The 13503-nt window shown below is 50.8% G+C and overlaps 1 protein-coding gene across 1 annotated transcript in view; it reads left to right on the top strand.

Moving 5' to 3' along the window:
• PXMP2 (peroxisomal membrane protein 2) overlaps nucleotides 1-13503 on the top strand; it is a 59272-nt gene that overhangs the window by 815 nt on the left and 44954 nt on the right. The gene's annotated exons all lie outside the window — the stretch shown is intronic.

Genomic DNA, 13503 nt, shown 5'->3' with positions numbered 1-13503 from the left:
TGCTCTGCTCTTGGACTTCACTCTTAATTTATGACTCCAGTCCCCCTACGACTCCTATTTACATTTAGTAGTGGGGGCTTCAGCTACCAGAAGAGGAGAGCTGAACCCTGTCAACCTGGTCTCGGAAACTGCGCAGTGGATCTGGCAGGTGCCGGTGTAAGAGGCGCGGGGGTGCGGCCCTAAGGAACTTCACTTACCTGACACCTCCCGTCCCCACTTTCAGTCTGTCGAGGCAACTTGGACAGCACTGGAATGTATTTTGGACACAGACGGGAGCCTCCTGGGGTAACCTGGAAAGAATGGGGACCTCCACTTGGCTCAGTGAATGGTCGTTATTGGGACTTGTGGCCTCAGACTGGGTGCCCCTGTTGTAGTGCAAAGCACTAGGCGCAACCCTGAATGAAAATGCCCAAAGAAGAAATGGGAAAAGGGACACCATACACACACTGATGACACACAAAACACAATTATGCTCACTGGACATAACCTCGGTTTCCTGCCAGATGACTGGCTCTTCTTCTTTCGCTCCTGTAATAGAACACAACGAGGCAGCCCACATATCGCATAAGCAGCGCCACGCTGCTTATGCGATACGATGGGGAGACACTATACAGAGGTTGTGACATAATGCGGTTATACTGTTTCAACCTTATGATACTCACCAGCGCATAACTTCCAACAGCCTACCTTTCATGGGGGCCTGGCTGTGGGGAAAACTGAGAACTTAAAACAGTTTACTTTTAATATGGGCCTGACTGTACACCCTAAACCTAGGGGTCTAGTGGCCTAGCGCCGGATCAAGATACCACGGCCTAGTGCCGACTTACCACACCTGCGGCATAGCACCAACTTATCCACCTGCGGCCTAGCGCCAGACCAAGAGATACCACAGCCTAGCGCCGACTTATCCAACCCGTGGCCTAGCGCCAGATCAATAGATACCTCGACCTAGTGCCGACTTACCACTCCTGGGGTTAATCGCACCAAGAAAGACAACTGGGCCTTGTGCCCTTGCCTATACCAACCCTATCATCCACACAATAGATTTGGGCTTCCCGCCCACTGTGCTCCGGCCTATTGTTGCCATTTGGGGGCCAAATCCCCCTAAGGGCTTAGTGCCCGCCAACCTACTCAATTCTATTGGGCCTGATGCCCGTTCTGCTCCCCGGTACTAAAGCGCAATACTATTGGGCCTTATGTCCCCTGGGCCTAGTGCCCGCCTAATGCGTCCCAGGCATAGTGCCTGCTATGCCCACGGGCCTAGTGCCCGAACTCGGGTGGGACCGCCCGGACTTACCCGTCCTAAGGGCTGTGACTGGACCAAGCCTGGTCCGGCCCTGCCCACCGCGTGGTCTTCGCTGGAGGCGGGAAGGCTCCAACCACCTCTGGGCTTCCTGGAGTCTTCACCTGGGCAGCGGTGGCCAGTAAAAGCTCTTTTCCATCGCACACCGCTGTCCCAGGGCTTTCAGCATATTCACCGACATGCGTCGGCTCTTTGATCTTTACCGGGCGGGCGTTGGCGTGTAACAGCTCTTTAACAACTGCCGCCGCACTCCAGGACTTCTGGAGCCTTCTATCTTCAATCTTCGGGAGCTTTCACTGCTACCTCCCAGCGGATAAATTGAGCTCCCGTGCTGGCTAATATTAACAAGTGCCAGGGGGCGGGGCTATGACGCACGTGATTGGCTCACAGTTGGCGCCAAATTAAAAAAGCGGATGCAGGTCTGCCGCTGTTTCCTATGTGGAGCGGCACAGTTACAGTATATTTATATTGTATATAGTTACTTGTGTGTTTTATGTGCTGTTTAACAATATAAATGTTCTGTATAGTTCATTAGTTTTGGTAAAGGCCTATGATCAGATACAAAATAATCTAGCGATGAAGCTTAAAAACATGACATGGTACATATCATTGTAGTCCCTACTTGCGATTATTAATTTTATTATTTCTCTAACGTCCTAGTGGATGCTGGGGACTCCGTAAGGCCCATGGGGAATAGACTGGCTCCGCAGGAGACAGGGCACTTTAAGAAAGAATTAGGAATACTGGTGTGCACTGGCTCCTCCCTCTATGTCCCTCCTCCAGACCTCAGTTAGAATCTGTGCCCGGACGAGCTGGGTGCACTTTAGTGAGCTCTCCTGAGCTTGCTAGATTGAAAATAAAAAATCCTAACAAAATATTTTCTGAGAGATCTGCTGGCAACAGACTCTCTGCTACGTGGGACTGAGGGGAGAGAAGCAGCCCTACTAACTGCGGATAGGTCGTGCTTCTTAGGCTACTGGACACCATTAGCTCCAGAGGGATCGAACACAGGAACGCACCCTTGGTCGTCCGATCCCAGAGCCACGCCGCCGTCCCCCTCGCAGCGCCAGAAGCCGGCGTGAGAAGCAAGAAGACTTCGAAAGCGGCGGCAGAAGACTCCAGTCTTCATATGAGGTAGCGCACAGCACTGCAGCTGTGCGCCATTGCTCCCACATTAAACCCGCACACTCCGGTCACTGTAGGGTGCAGGGCGCAGGGGGGGGGCGCCCTGGGCAGCAATTAGGTACCTCTTGGCATAAAGAAGCATATATACAGTTGGGCACTGTATATATGCATGAGCCCCCGCCATTATTTTACACAAAATCGCGGGACAAAAGCCCGCCGCTGAAGGGGCGGGGCTTCTTCCTCAGCACTCACCAGCGCCATTTTCTCTCCACAGCTCCGCTGAGAGGAAGCTCCCCAGGCTCTCCCCTGCAGAATCACGGTAGAAAGAGGGTAAAAAGAGAGGGGGGGGGCACATAAATTTAGCGCAAAATCAGTGTATACAGCAGCTACTGGGTAAACACTAAGTTACTGTGTAATTCCTGGGTCATAGAGCGCTGGGGTGTGTGCTGACATACTCTCTCTCTGTCTCTCCAAAGGGCCTTGTGGGGGTTCTGTCCTCAAATAGAGCATCCCCTGTGTGTGTGGTGTGTCGGTACGCTTGTGTCGACATGTTTGACGAGGAAGGCTATGTGGAAGCAGAGCAGGTGCAGATGAATGTGGTGTCTCAGCCGACACCTGATTGGATGGATATGTGGAAGGTGTTAAATGATGATGTAAACTCCTTGCATAAAAGGTTGGATAAAGCTGAAGCCTTGGGACAGTCAGGGTCTCAACCCATGCCTGATCCTACAGCGCAGAGGCCGTCAGGGTCTCAGAAGCGCCCACTATCCCAAATTGTTGACACAGATATCGACACGGATTCTGACTCCAGTGTCGATGGCGATGAGGCAAAGTTGCAGCCTAAAATGGCTAAAGCCATCCGCTACATGATTATAGCAATAAAGGATGTATTGCACATCTCAGAGGAAAACCCTGTCCCTGACAAGAGGGTTTATATGTTTGGGGAGAAAAGGCAAGAGGTGACTTTTCCCCCTTCACATGAGTTAAATGAGTTATGTGAAAAAGCTTGGGATTCTCCTGATAGGAAAATGCAGATTTCCAAACGGTTACTTATGGCGTATCCTTTCCCGCCAACGGACAGGTTACGCTGGGAATCATCCCCTAGGGTAGACAAAGCTTTGACACGCTTGTCTAAGAAGGTAGCCCTGCCGTCACAGGATACGGCCACCCTAAAAGATCCTGCGGATAGAAAGCAGGAAGGTATCCTGAAGTCTGTTTATACACAATCAGGTACCCTACTAAGGCCGGCAATTGCGTCGGCCTGGATGTGTAGTGCTGTAGCAGCATGGACAGATACTCTGTCTGAGGAACTTGATACCTTGGACAAGGATACTATTTCTCTGACGTCCTAAGTGGATGCTGGGGACTCCGTCAGGACCATGGGGATTAGCGGCTCCGCAGGAGACAGGGCACAAAACTAAAGCTTTAGGATCAGGTGGTGTGTACTGGCTCCTCCCCCTATGACCCTCCTCCAAGCCTCAGTTAGGTTTTTGTGCCCGGCCGAGAAGGGTGCAATCTAGGTGGTTCTCCTAAAGAGCTGCTTAGAGTAAAAGTTTTTTATTAGGTTTTTTATTTTCAGTGAGTCCTGCTGGCAACAGGCTCACTGCAACGAGGGACTTAGGGGAGAAGAAGTGAACTCACCTGCGTGCAGGATGGATTGGCTTCTTAGGCTACTGGACACTAGCTCCAGAGGGACGATCACAGGTACAGCCTGGATGGGTCACCGGAGCCTCGCCGCCGACCCCCTTGCAGATGCTGAAGAGAGAAGAGGTCCAGAAATCGGCGGCTGAAGACTTCCCAGTCTTCTTAAGGTAGCGCACAGCACTGCAGCTGTGCGCCATTGCTCTCAGCACACTTCACACCAACGGTCACTGAGGGTGCAGGGCGCTGGGGGGGGCGCGCCCTGGGCAGCAATGAAAGTACCTATGCTGGCTAAATATACATCACATATAGCCTCTGGGGCTATATGGATGTATTTAACCCCTGCCAGGTTGTCAGAAAAACGGGAGAAGAAGCCCGCCGAAAAGGGGGCGGGGCCTATTCTCCTCAGCACACAGCGCCATTTTCCCTCACAGAACTGCTGGTGGGAAGGCTCCCAGGCTGTGTACTGGCTCCTCCCCCTATGACCCTCCTCCAAGCCTCAGTTAGGTTTTTGTGCCCGTCCGAGCAGGGTGCAATCTAGGTGGCTCTCTTAAGGAGCTGCTTAGAAAAAGTTTTTAGGTTTATTATTTTCAGTGAGTCCTGCTGGCAACAGGCTCACTGCATCGAGGGACTTAGGGGAGAGAAGTTCAACTCACCTGCGTGCAGGATGGATTGGCTTCTTATTCTTAGGCTACTGGACACCATTAGCTCCAGAGGGAGTCGGAACACAGGTCTCACCCTGGGGTTCGTCCCGGAGCCGCGCCGCCGACCCCCCTTGCAGATCATGAAGATTGAAGGTCCAGAAACCGGCGGCAGAAGGCTCTTCAGTCTTCTTGAAGGTAGCGCACAGCACTGCAGCTGTGCGCCATTGTTTGTCACACACTTCTCACCAACGGTCACGGAGGGTGCAGGGCGCTGCTGGGGGCGCCCTGGGCAGCAATGTAAATACCTTTTATGGCTAAAAAATACATCACATATAGCCCTTGAGGCTATATGGATGTATTTAACCCCTGCCAGATATTACAAACTACGGGAGAAAAGCCCGCCGGAATAGGGGGCGGGGCTTATTCTCCTCAGCACACAGCGCCATTTTCCTGCTCAGCTCCGCTGTGAGGAAGGCTCCCAGGACTCTCCCCTGCACTGCACTACAGAAACAGGGTAAAACAGAGAGGGGGGGGGCACTTTTTATGGCGATATTTTATATATTTAAGCTGCTATAAGGATACAACACTTATATAAGGTTGTTCCCATATATATTATAGCGCTTGGGTGTGTGCTGGCAAACTCTCCCTCTGTCTCCCCAAAGGGCTAGTGGGGTCCTGTCTTCGATAAGAGCATTCCCTGTGTGTCTGCTGTGTCGGTACGTGTGTGTCGACATGTATGAGGACGATGTTGGTGTGGAGGCAGAGCAATTGCCGGTAATGGTGATGTCACCCCCCAGGGAGTCGACACCGGAATGGATGGCTTTGTTTATGGAATTACGTGATAATGTCAGCACATTACAAAAATCAGTTGACGACATGAGACGGCCGGAAAACCAGTTGGTACCTGCCCAGGCGTCTCAGACACCGTCAGGGGCTGTAAAACGCCCTTTACCTCAGTCGGTCGACACAGACCCAGACACGGACACTGAATCTAGTGTCGACGGTGAAGAAACAAACGTATTTTCAAGTAGAGCCACACGTTATATGATCACGGCAATGAAGGAGGCTTTGCATATCTCTGATACTGCAAGTACCACAAAAAGGGGTATTATGTGCGGGGTGAAAAAACTACCTGTAGTTTTTCCTGAATCAGAGGAATTGAATGATGTATGTGATGAAGCGTGGGTTAACCCAGATAGAAAAGTGCTAATTTCAAAAAAGTTATTGGCATTATACCCTTTCCCGCCAGAGGTTAGGGCGCACTGGGAAACACCCCCTAGGGTGGATAAGGCGCTCACACGCTTATCAAAACAAGTGGCGTTACAGTCTCCTGATACGGCCGCCCTCAAGGATCCAGCTGATAGGAGGCTGGAAACTACCCTAAAGAGTATATACACACATACTGGTGTTATACTGCGACCAGCCATCGCCTCAGCCTGGATGTGCAGTGCTGAGGTGGTCTGGTCGGATTCCCTGACTGAAAATATTGATACCCTGGATAGGGACAGTATTTTATTGACTATAGAGCAATTAAAGGATGCTTTTCTTTATATGCGAGATGCTCAGAGGGATATTTGCACTCTGGCATCGAGAGTAAGTGCGATGTCCATAAGAAGAAGTTTATGGACGCGACAGTGGTCAGGTGATGCGGATTCCAAACGACATATGGAAGTATTGCCGTATAAAGGGGAAGAATTATTTGGCGTAGGTCTATCGGATCTGGTGGCCACGGCAACTGCCGGAAAATCCACCTTTTTACCTCAGACCCCCTCCCAACAGAAAAAGACACCGTCTTTTCAGCCGCAGTCCTTTCGGTCCTATAAGAACAAGAGGGCAAAAGGACAGTCATATCTGCCCCGGGGCAGAGGAAGGGGTAAGAGAGGGCAGCAAGCAGCCCCTGCCCAGGAACAGAAGCCCTCCCAGGGTTCTGCAAAGCCCTCAGCATGACGCTGGGGCTGTACAAGCGGACTCAGGAGCGGTGGGGGGTCGACTCAGGAATTTCAGCGCACAGTGGGCTTGCTCACAGGTGGACCCTTGGATCCTGCAGGTAGTATCTCAGGGTTACAGGTTGGAATTCGAGAAGTCTCCCCCTCGCCGGTTCCTAAAGTCTGCTTTGCCAACGTCTCCCTCAGACAGGGCGACGGTATTGGAAGCCATTCACAAGCTGTTTTCTCAGCAGGTGATAGTCAAGGTACCCCTCCTACAACAGGGAAAGGGGTATTACTCCACGCTATTTGTGGTACCGAAGCCGGACGGCTCGGTAAGACCTATTCTAAATCTGAAATCTTTGAACCTGTACATACAAAAATTCAAGTTCAAGATGGAATCACTCAGAGCAGTGATAGCGAATCTGGAAGAAGGGGACTTTATGGTGTCCCTGGACATAAAGGATGCTTACCTGCATGTCCCAATTTGCCCTTCACATCAAGGATACCTCAGGTTCGTGGTGCAAAACTGTCATTATCAGTTTCAGACGCTGCCGTTTGGATTGTCCACGGCACCTCGGGTCTTTACCAAGGTAATGGCCGAAATGATGATTCTTCTGCGAAGAAGAGGCGTATTAATTATCCCTTACTTGGACGATCTCCTGATAAGGGCAAGGTCCAGAGAACAGCTGGAGGACGGAGCAACAACACGGGTGGATTCTGAATTTTCCAAAATCTCAGTTGACCCCGACAACACGTCTGCTGTTCCTGGGAATGATTCTGGACACGGTTCAGAAAAAGGTGTTTCTTCCGGAGGAGAAAGCCAAGGAGTTATCCGAACTTGTCAGGAACCTCCTAAAACCAGGAAAAGTGTCTGTGCATCAATGCACAAGAGTCCTGGGAAAGATGGTGGCTTCTTACGAAGCAATTCCATTCGGCAGATTCCACGCACGAACTTTTCAGTGGGATCTGCTGGACAAATGGTCCGGATCGCATCTGCAGATGCATCAGCGGATAACCTTATCGCCACGGACAAGGGTGTCTCTTCTGTGGTGGTTGCAGAGTGCTCATCTGTTAGAGGGCCGCAGATTCGGCATACAGGACTGGGTCCTGGTGACCACGGATGCCAGTCTGAGAGGCTGGGGAGCGGTCACACAGGGAAGAAACTTCCAGGGAGTATGGTCAAGCCTGGAGATGTCTCTTCATATAAATATACTGGAGCTAAGAGCAATTTACAATGCTCTAAGCCTGGCAAAACCCCTGCTTCAGGGTCAGCCGGTGTTGATCCAATCGGACAACATCACGGCAGTCGCCCACGTAAACAGACAGGGCGGCACAAGAAGCAGGAGAGCAATGGCAGAAGCTGCAAGGATCCTTCGCTGGGCGGAAGATCATGTGATAGCACTGTCAGCAGTGTTCATTCCGGGAGTAGACAACTGGGAAGCAGACTTCCTCAGCAGACACGATCTACACCCGGGAGAGTGGGGACTTCATCCAGAAGTCTTCCACATGATTGTGAACCGTTGGGAAAAACCAAAGGTGGATATGATGGCGTCTCGCCTCAACAAAAAACTGGACAGGTATTGCGCCAGGTCAAGAGACCCTCAGGCAATAGCTGTGGACGCTCTGGTAACACCGTGGGTGTACCAGTCAGTGTATGTGTTTCCTCCTCTGCCTCTCATACCCAAAGTACTGAGAATTATACGGCAAAGGGGAGTAAGAACGATACTCGTGGCTCCGGATTGGCCAAGAAGAACTTGGTACCCGGAACTTCAGGAGATGCTCACGGAAAATCCGTGGCCTCTACCTCTAAGACGGGACCTGATTCAGCAGGGACCGTGTCTATTCCAAGACTTACCGCGGCTGCGTTTGACGGCATGGCGGTTGAACGCCGAATTCTAAAGGAAAAAGGCATTCCAGAAGAGGTCATTCCTACACTGGTTAAAGCCAGGAAGGAGGTGACTGCACAACATTATCACCGCATTTGGAGAAAATATGTTGCGTGGTGTGAGGCCAGGAAGGCCCCCACGGAGGAATTTCAACTGGGTCGATTCCTACATTTCCTGCAAACAGGATTGTCTATGGGCCTCAAATTGGGGTCCATTAAGGTTCAAATTTCGGCCCTGTCTATTTTCTTCCAGAAAGAATTGGCTTCAGTTCCTGAAGTCCAGACTTTTGTAAAAGGAGTACTACATATACAGCCCCCGGTTGTGCCCCCAGTGGCTCCGTGGGACCTGAATGTAGTTTTGGATTTTCTCAAATCCCATTGGTTTGAGCCACTCAAATCGGTGGATTTGAAATATCTTACATGGAAAGTAACCATGCTACTGGCCCTGGCTTCAGCCAGGAGAGTATCAGAATTGGCGGCTTTATCGTATAAGAGCCCATATCTGATTTTCCATTCGGACAGGGCAGAACTGCGGACGTGTCCTCAGTTTCTGCCTAAGGTGGTGTCAGCGTTTCACCTGAACCAGCCTATTGTGGTGCCTGCGGCTACTAGCGATTTGGAAGATTCCAAGTTGCTGGACGTTGTCAGGGCATTGAAAATATATATTTCAAGGACGGCTGGAGTCAGAAAATCTGACTCGCTGTTTATACTGTATGCACCCAACAAGCTGGGTGCTCCTGCTTCTAAGCAGACGATTGCTCGTTGGATTTGTAGCACAATTCAACTTGCACATTCTGTGGCAGGCCTGCCACAGCCTAAATCTGTCAAGGCCCATTCCACAAGGAAGGTGGGCTCATCCTGGGCGGCTGCCCGAGGGGTCTCGGCATTACAACTCTGCCGAGCAGCTACGTGGTCGGGGGAGAACACGTTTGTAAAATTCTACAAATTTGATACCCTGGCTAAAGAGGACCTGGAGTTCTCTCATTCGGTGCTGCAGAGTCATCCGCACTCTCCCGCCCGTTTGGGAGCTTTGGTATAATCCCCATGGTCCTGACGGAGTCCCCAGCATCCACTTAGGACGTCAGAGAAAATAAGATTTTACTTACCGATAAATCTATTTCTCGTAGTCCGTAGTGGATGCTGGGCGCCCATCCCAAGTGCGGATTGTCTGCAATACTTGTACATAGTTATTGTTACAAAAAAATCGGGTTATTTGTTGTGAGCCGTCTGTTCAGAGGCTCCTACGTTTGTCATACTGTTAACTGGGTTTAGATCACAAGTTATACGGTGTGATTGGTGTGGCTGGTATGAGTCTTACCCGGGATTCAATATCCTTCCTTATTGTGTACGCTCGTCCGGGCACAGTATCCTAACTGAGGCTTGGAGGAGGGTCATAGGGGGAGGAGCCAGTACACACCACCTGATCCTAAAGCTTTAGTTTTGTGCCCTGTCTCCTGCGGAGCCGCTAATCCCCATGGTCCTGACGGAGTCCCCAGCATCCACTACGGACTACGAGAAATAGATTTATCGGTAAGTAAAATCTTATTATTACTGACCCTGGGGCATATAAAAGACGCTGTCCTATATATGAGGGATGCCCAGAGAGACATTTGCCTACTGGGCTCTAGAATAAATGCAATGTCAATTTCTCTAACGTCCTAAGTGGATGCTGGGGACTCCGTAAGGACCATGGGGAATAGCGGCTCCGCAGGAGACTGGGCACAAAAGTAAAGCTTTAGAACTACCTGGTGTGCACTGGCTCCTCCCCCCATGACCCTCCTCCAAGCCTCAGTTGAGATTTTGTGCCCGAACGAGAAGGGTGCACACTAGGTGGCTCTCCTGAGCTGCTTAGTGAAAAGTTTAGTTTTAGGTTTTTTATTTTCAGTGAGACCTGCTGGCAAGAGGCTCACTGCATCGAGGGACTAAGGGGAGAAGAAGCGAACTCACCTGCGTGCAGAGTGGATTGGGCTTCTTAGGCTACTGGACATTAGCTCCAGAGGGACGATCACAGGCCCAGCCATGGATGGGTCCCAGAGCCGCGCCGCCGGCCCCCTTACAGAGCCAGAAGACAGAAGAGGTCCGGAAAATCGGCGGCAGAAGACGTCCTGTCTTCAACAAGGTAGCGCACAGCACTGCAGCTGTGCGCCATTGCTCTCAGCACACTTCACACTCCGGTCACTGAGGGTGCAGGGCGCTGGGGGGGGGGGCGCCCTGAGACACAATAAAAACACCTTGGATGGCAAAAAATGCATCACATATAGCTCCTGGGCTATATGGATGCATTTAACCCCTGCCAGAATACATAGAAAAACGGGAGATAAGGACGCCGATAAGGGGGCGGAGCCTATCTCCTCAGCACACTGGCGCCATTTTCCCTCACAGCTCCGTTGGAGGGAAGCTCCCTGGCTCTCCCCTGCAGTCACTACACTACAGAAAGGGTTAAAAAAGAGAGGGGGGGCACTAATTACGCGCAGTATTAAAGATACAGCAGCTATAAGGGGAAAAACACTTATATAAGGTTATCCCTGTATATATATAGCGCTCTGGTGTGTGCTGGCAAACTCTCCCTCTGTCTCCCCAAAGGGCTAGTGGGGTCCTGTCCTCTATCAGAGCATTCCCTGTGTGTGTGCTGTATGTCGGTACGTTGGTGTCGACATGTATGAGGAGAAAAATTGCCTGTAATAGTGATGTCACCCCCTAGGGGGTCGACGCCTGAGTGGATGAACTGTTGGAAGGAATTACGTGACAGTGTCAGCTCTGTATAAAAGACAGTGGTTGACATGAGACAGCCGGCTACTCAGCTTGTGCCTGTCCAGACGTCTCATAGGCCGTCAGGGGCTCTAAAGCGCCCGTTACCTCAGATGGCAGATATAGACGCCGACACGGATACTGACTCCAGTGTCGACGGTGAAGAGACAAATGTGACTTCCAGTAGGGCCACACGTTACATGATGGAGGCAATGAAAAATGTTTTACACATTTCTGATAATACGAGTACCATCAAAAAGGGGTATTATGTTCGGTGAGGAAAAACTACCTGTAGTTTTCCTGAATCTGAGAAATTAAATGAGGTGTGTGATGATGCGTGGGTTTCCCCCGATAACAACTGATAATTTCTAAAATGTTATTGGCATTATATCCTTTCCCGCCAGAGGTTAGGGTGCGTTGGGAAACACCCCCTAGGGTGGATAAAGCGCTCACACGCTTGTAAGGGCTCTACCCTCTCCTGAGATGGCCGCCCTTAAGGATCCTGCTGATAGAAAGCAGGAGGGTATCCTAAAATGTATTTACACACATACTGGTGTTATACTGCGACCAGCAATCGCCTCAGCCTGGATGGGCAGTGCTGGGTTGGCGTGGTCGGATTCCCTGACTAAAAATATTGATACCCTAGATAGGGACAGTATATTTTTGCCTATAGAGCATTTAAAAGATGCATTTCTATATATGCGTGATGCACAGCGGAATATTTGCCGACTGGCATCAAGTCTAAGTGCGTTGTCCATTTCTACCAGTAGAGGGTTATAGACACGACAGTGGTCAGGTGATGCGGATTCCAAACGGCATTTGGAAGTATTGCCTTATTAAAGGGAGGAGTTATTTGGGGTCGGTCTTTCAGACCTGGTGGCCACGGCAACAGCTGGGAAATCCACGTTTGTACCCCAGGTCGCCTCTCAACATAAGAAGACGCCGTATTATCAGGCGCAGTCTTTTCGTGGACAAGCGGGCAAAAGGTTCCTCATTTCTGCCCCGTGACAGAGGGAGAGGAAAAAGGCTGCAGAAATCAGCCAGTTCCCAGGAACAGAAACCCTTTCCCGCCTCTGCCAAGCCCTCAGTATGACGCTGGGGCTTTACAAGCAGAATCAGGCACGGTGGGGGGCCCGTCTCAATGAATTTCAGCGCGCAGTGGGCTCACTCGCAAGTAGACCCCTGGATCCTTCTGGTGATATCTCAGGGGTACAAATTGGAATTCGAGACTTCTCCCCCTCGCCGTTTCCTAAAGTCGGCTTTACCGATGTCTCCTTCTGACAGGGAGACAGTTTTGGAAGCCATTCACAAGCTGTATTCCCAGCAGGTGATAATCAAGGTACCCCTCCTGCAACAGGGAACGGGGTATTATTCCACACTGTTGTGGTACCGAAGCCGGACGGCTCGGTGAGACCGATTCTAAATCTAAAATCTTTGAACACTTACATACAGAGGTTCAAATTCAAGATTGAGTCACTCAGAGCAGTGATTGCGAACCTGGAAGAAGGGGACTACATGATGTCTCGGGACATCAAGGATGCTTACCTTCATGTCCAAATTTACCCTGCTCACCAAGGGTACCTCAGGTTTATGGTACAGAACTGTCACTATCAGTTTAGACGCTGCCGTATGGATGGTCCACGGCACCCCGGGTCTTTACCAAGGTAATGGCCGAAATGATGATATTCCTTCGAAGGAAGGGAATTTTAGTTATCCCTTACTTGGACGATTCCCTGATAAGGGTAAGATCCAGGGAACAGTTGGAGGTCGGTGTAGCACTATCTCAGGTAGTGTTGCGGCAGCACGATTGGATTCTCAATATTCCAAAATCGCAGCTGGTTCCGACGACTCGTCTTCTGTTCCTAGGGATGATCCTGGACACAGTCCAGAAAAAGGTGTTTCTCCCGGAGGAGAAAGCCAGGGAGTTATCCGAGCTAGTCAGGAACCTCCTAAAACCGAGCCAAGTCTCAGTGCATCAATGCACAAGGGTTCTGGGTAAAATGGTGGCTTCCTACGAAGCAATCCCATTCGGCAGATTCCACGCAAGAACTTTCCAGTGGGACCTGCTGGACAAATGGTCCGGGTCGCATCTTCAGATGCATCAGCGGATAACCCTGTCACCAAGAACAAGGGTGTCCCTCCTGTGTTGGTTGCAGAGTGCTCATCTTCTAGAGGGCCGCAGATTCGGCATTCAGGACTGGGTCCTGGTGACCACGGATGCCAGCCTGC

This window comes from Pseudophryne corroboree, chromosome 1 (assembly GCF_028390025.1).
Source record: "Pseudophryne corroboree isolate aPseCor3 chromosome 1, aPseCor3.hap2, whole genome shotgun sequence".
NCBI lineage: Eukaryota > Metazoa > Chordata > Amphibia > Anura > Myobatrachidae > Pseudophryne > Pseudophryne corroboree.
This window is presented reverse-complemented; position numbering and strand designations above follow the sequence as displayed.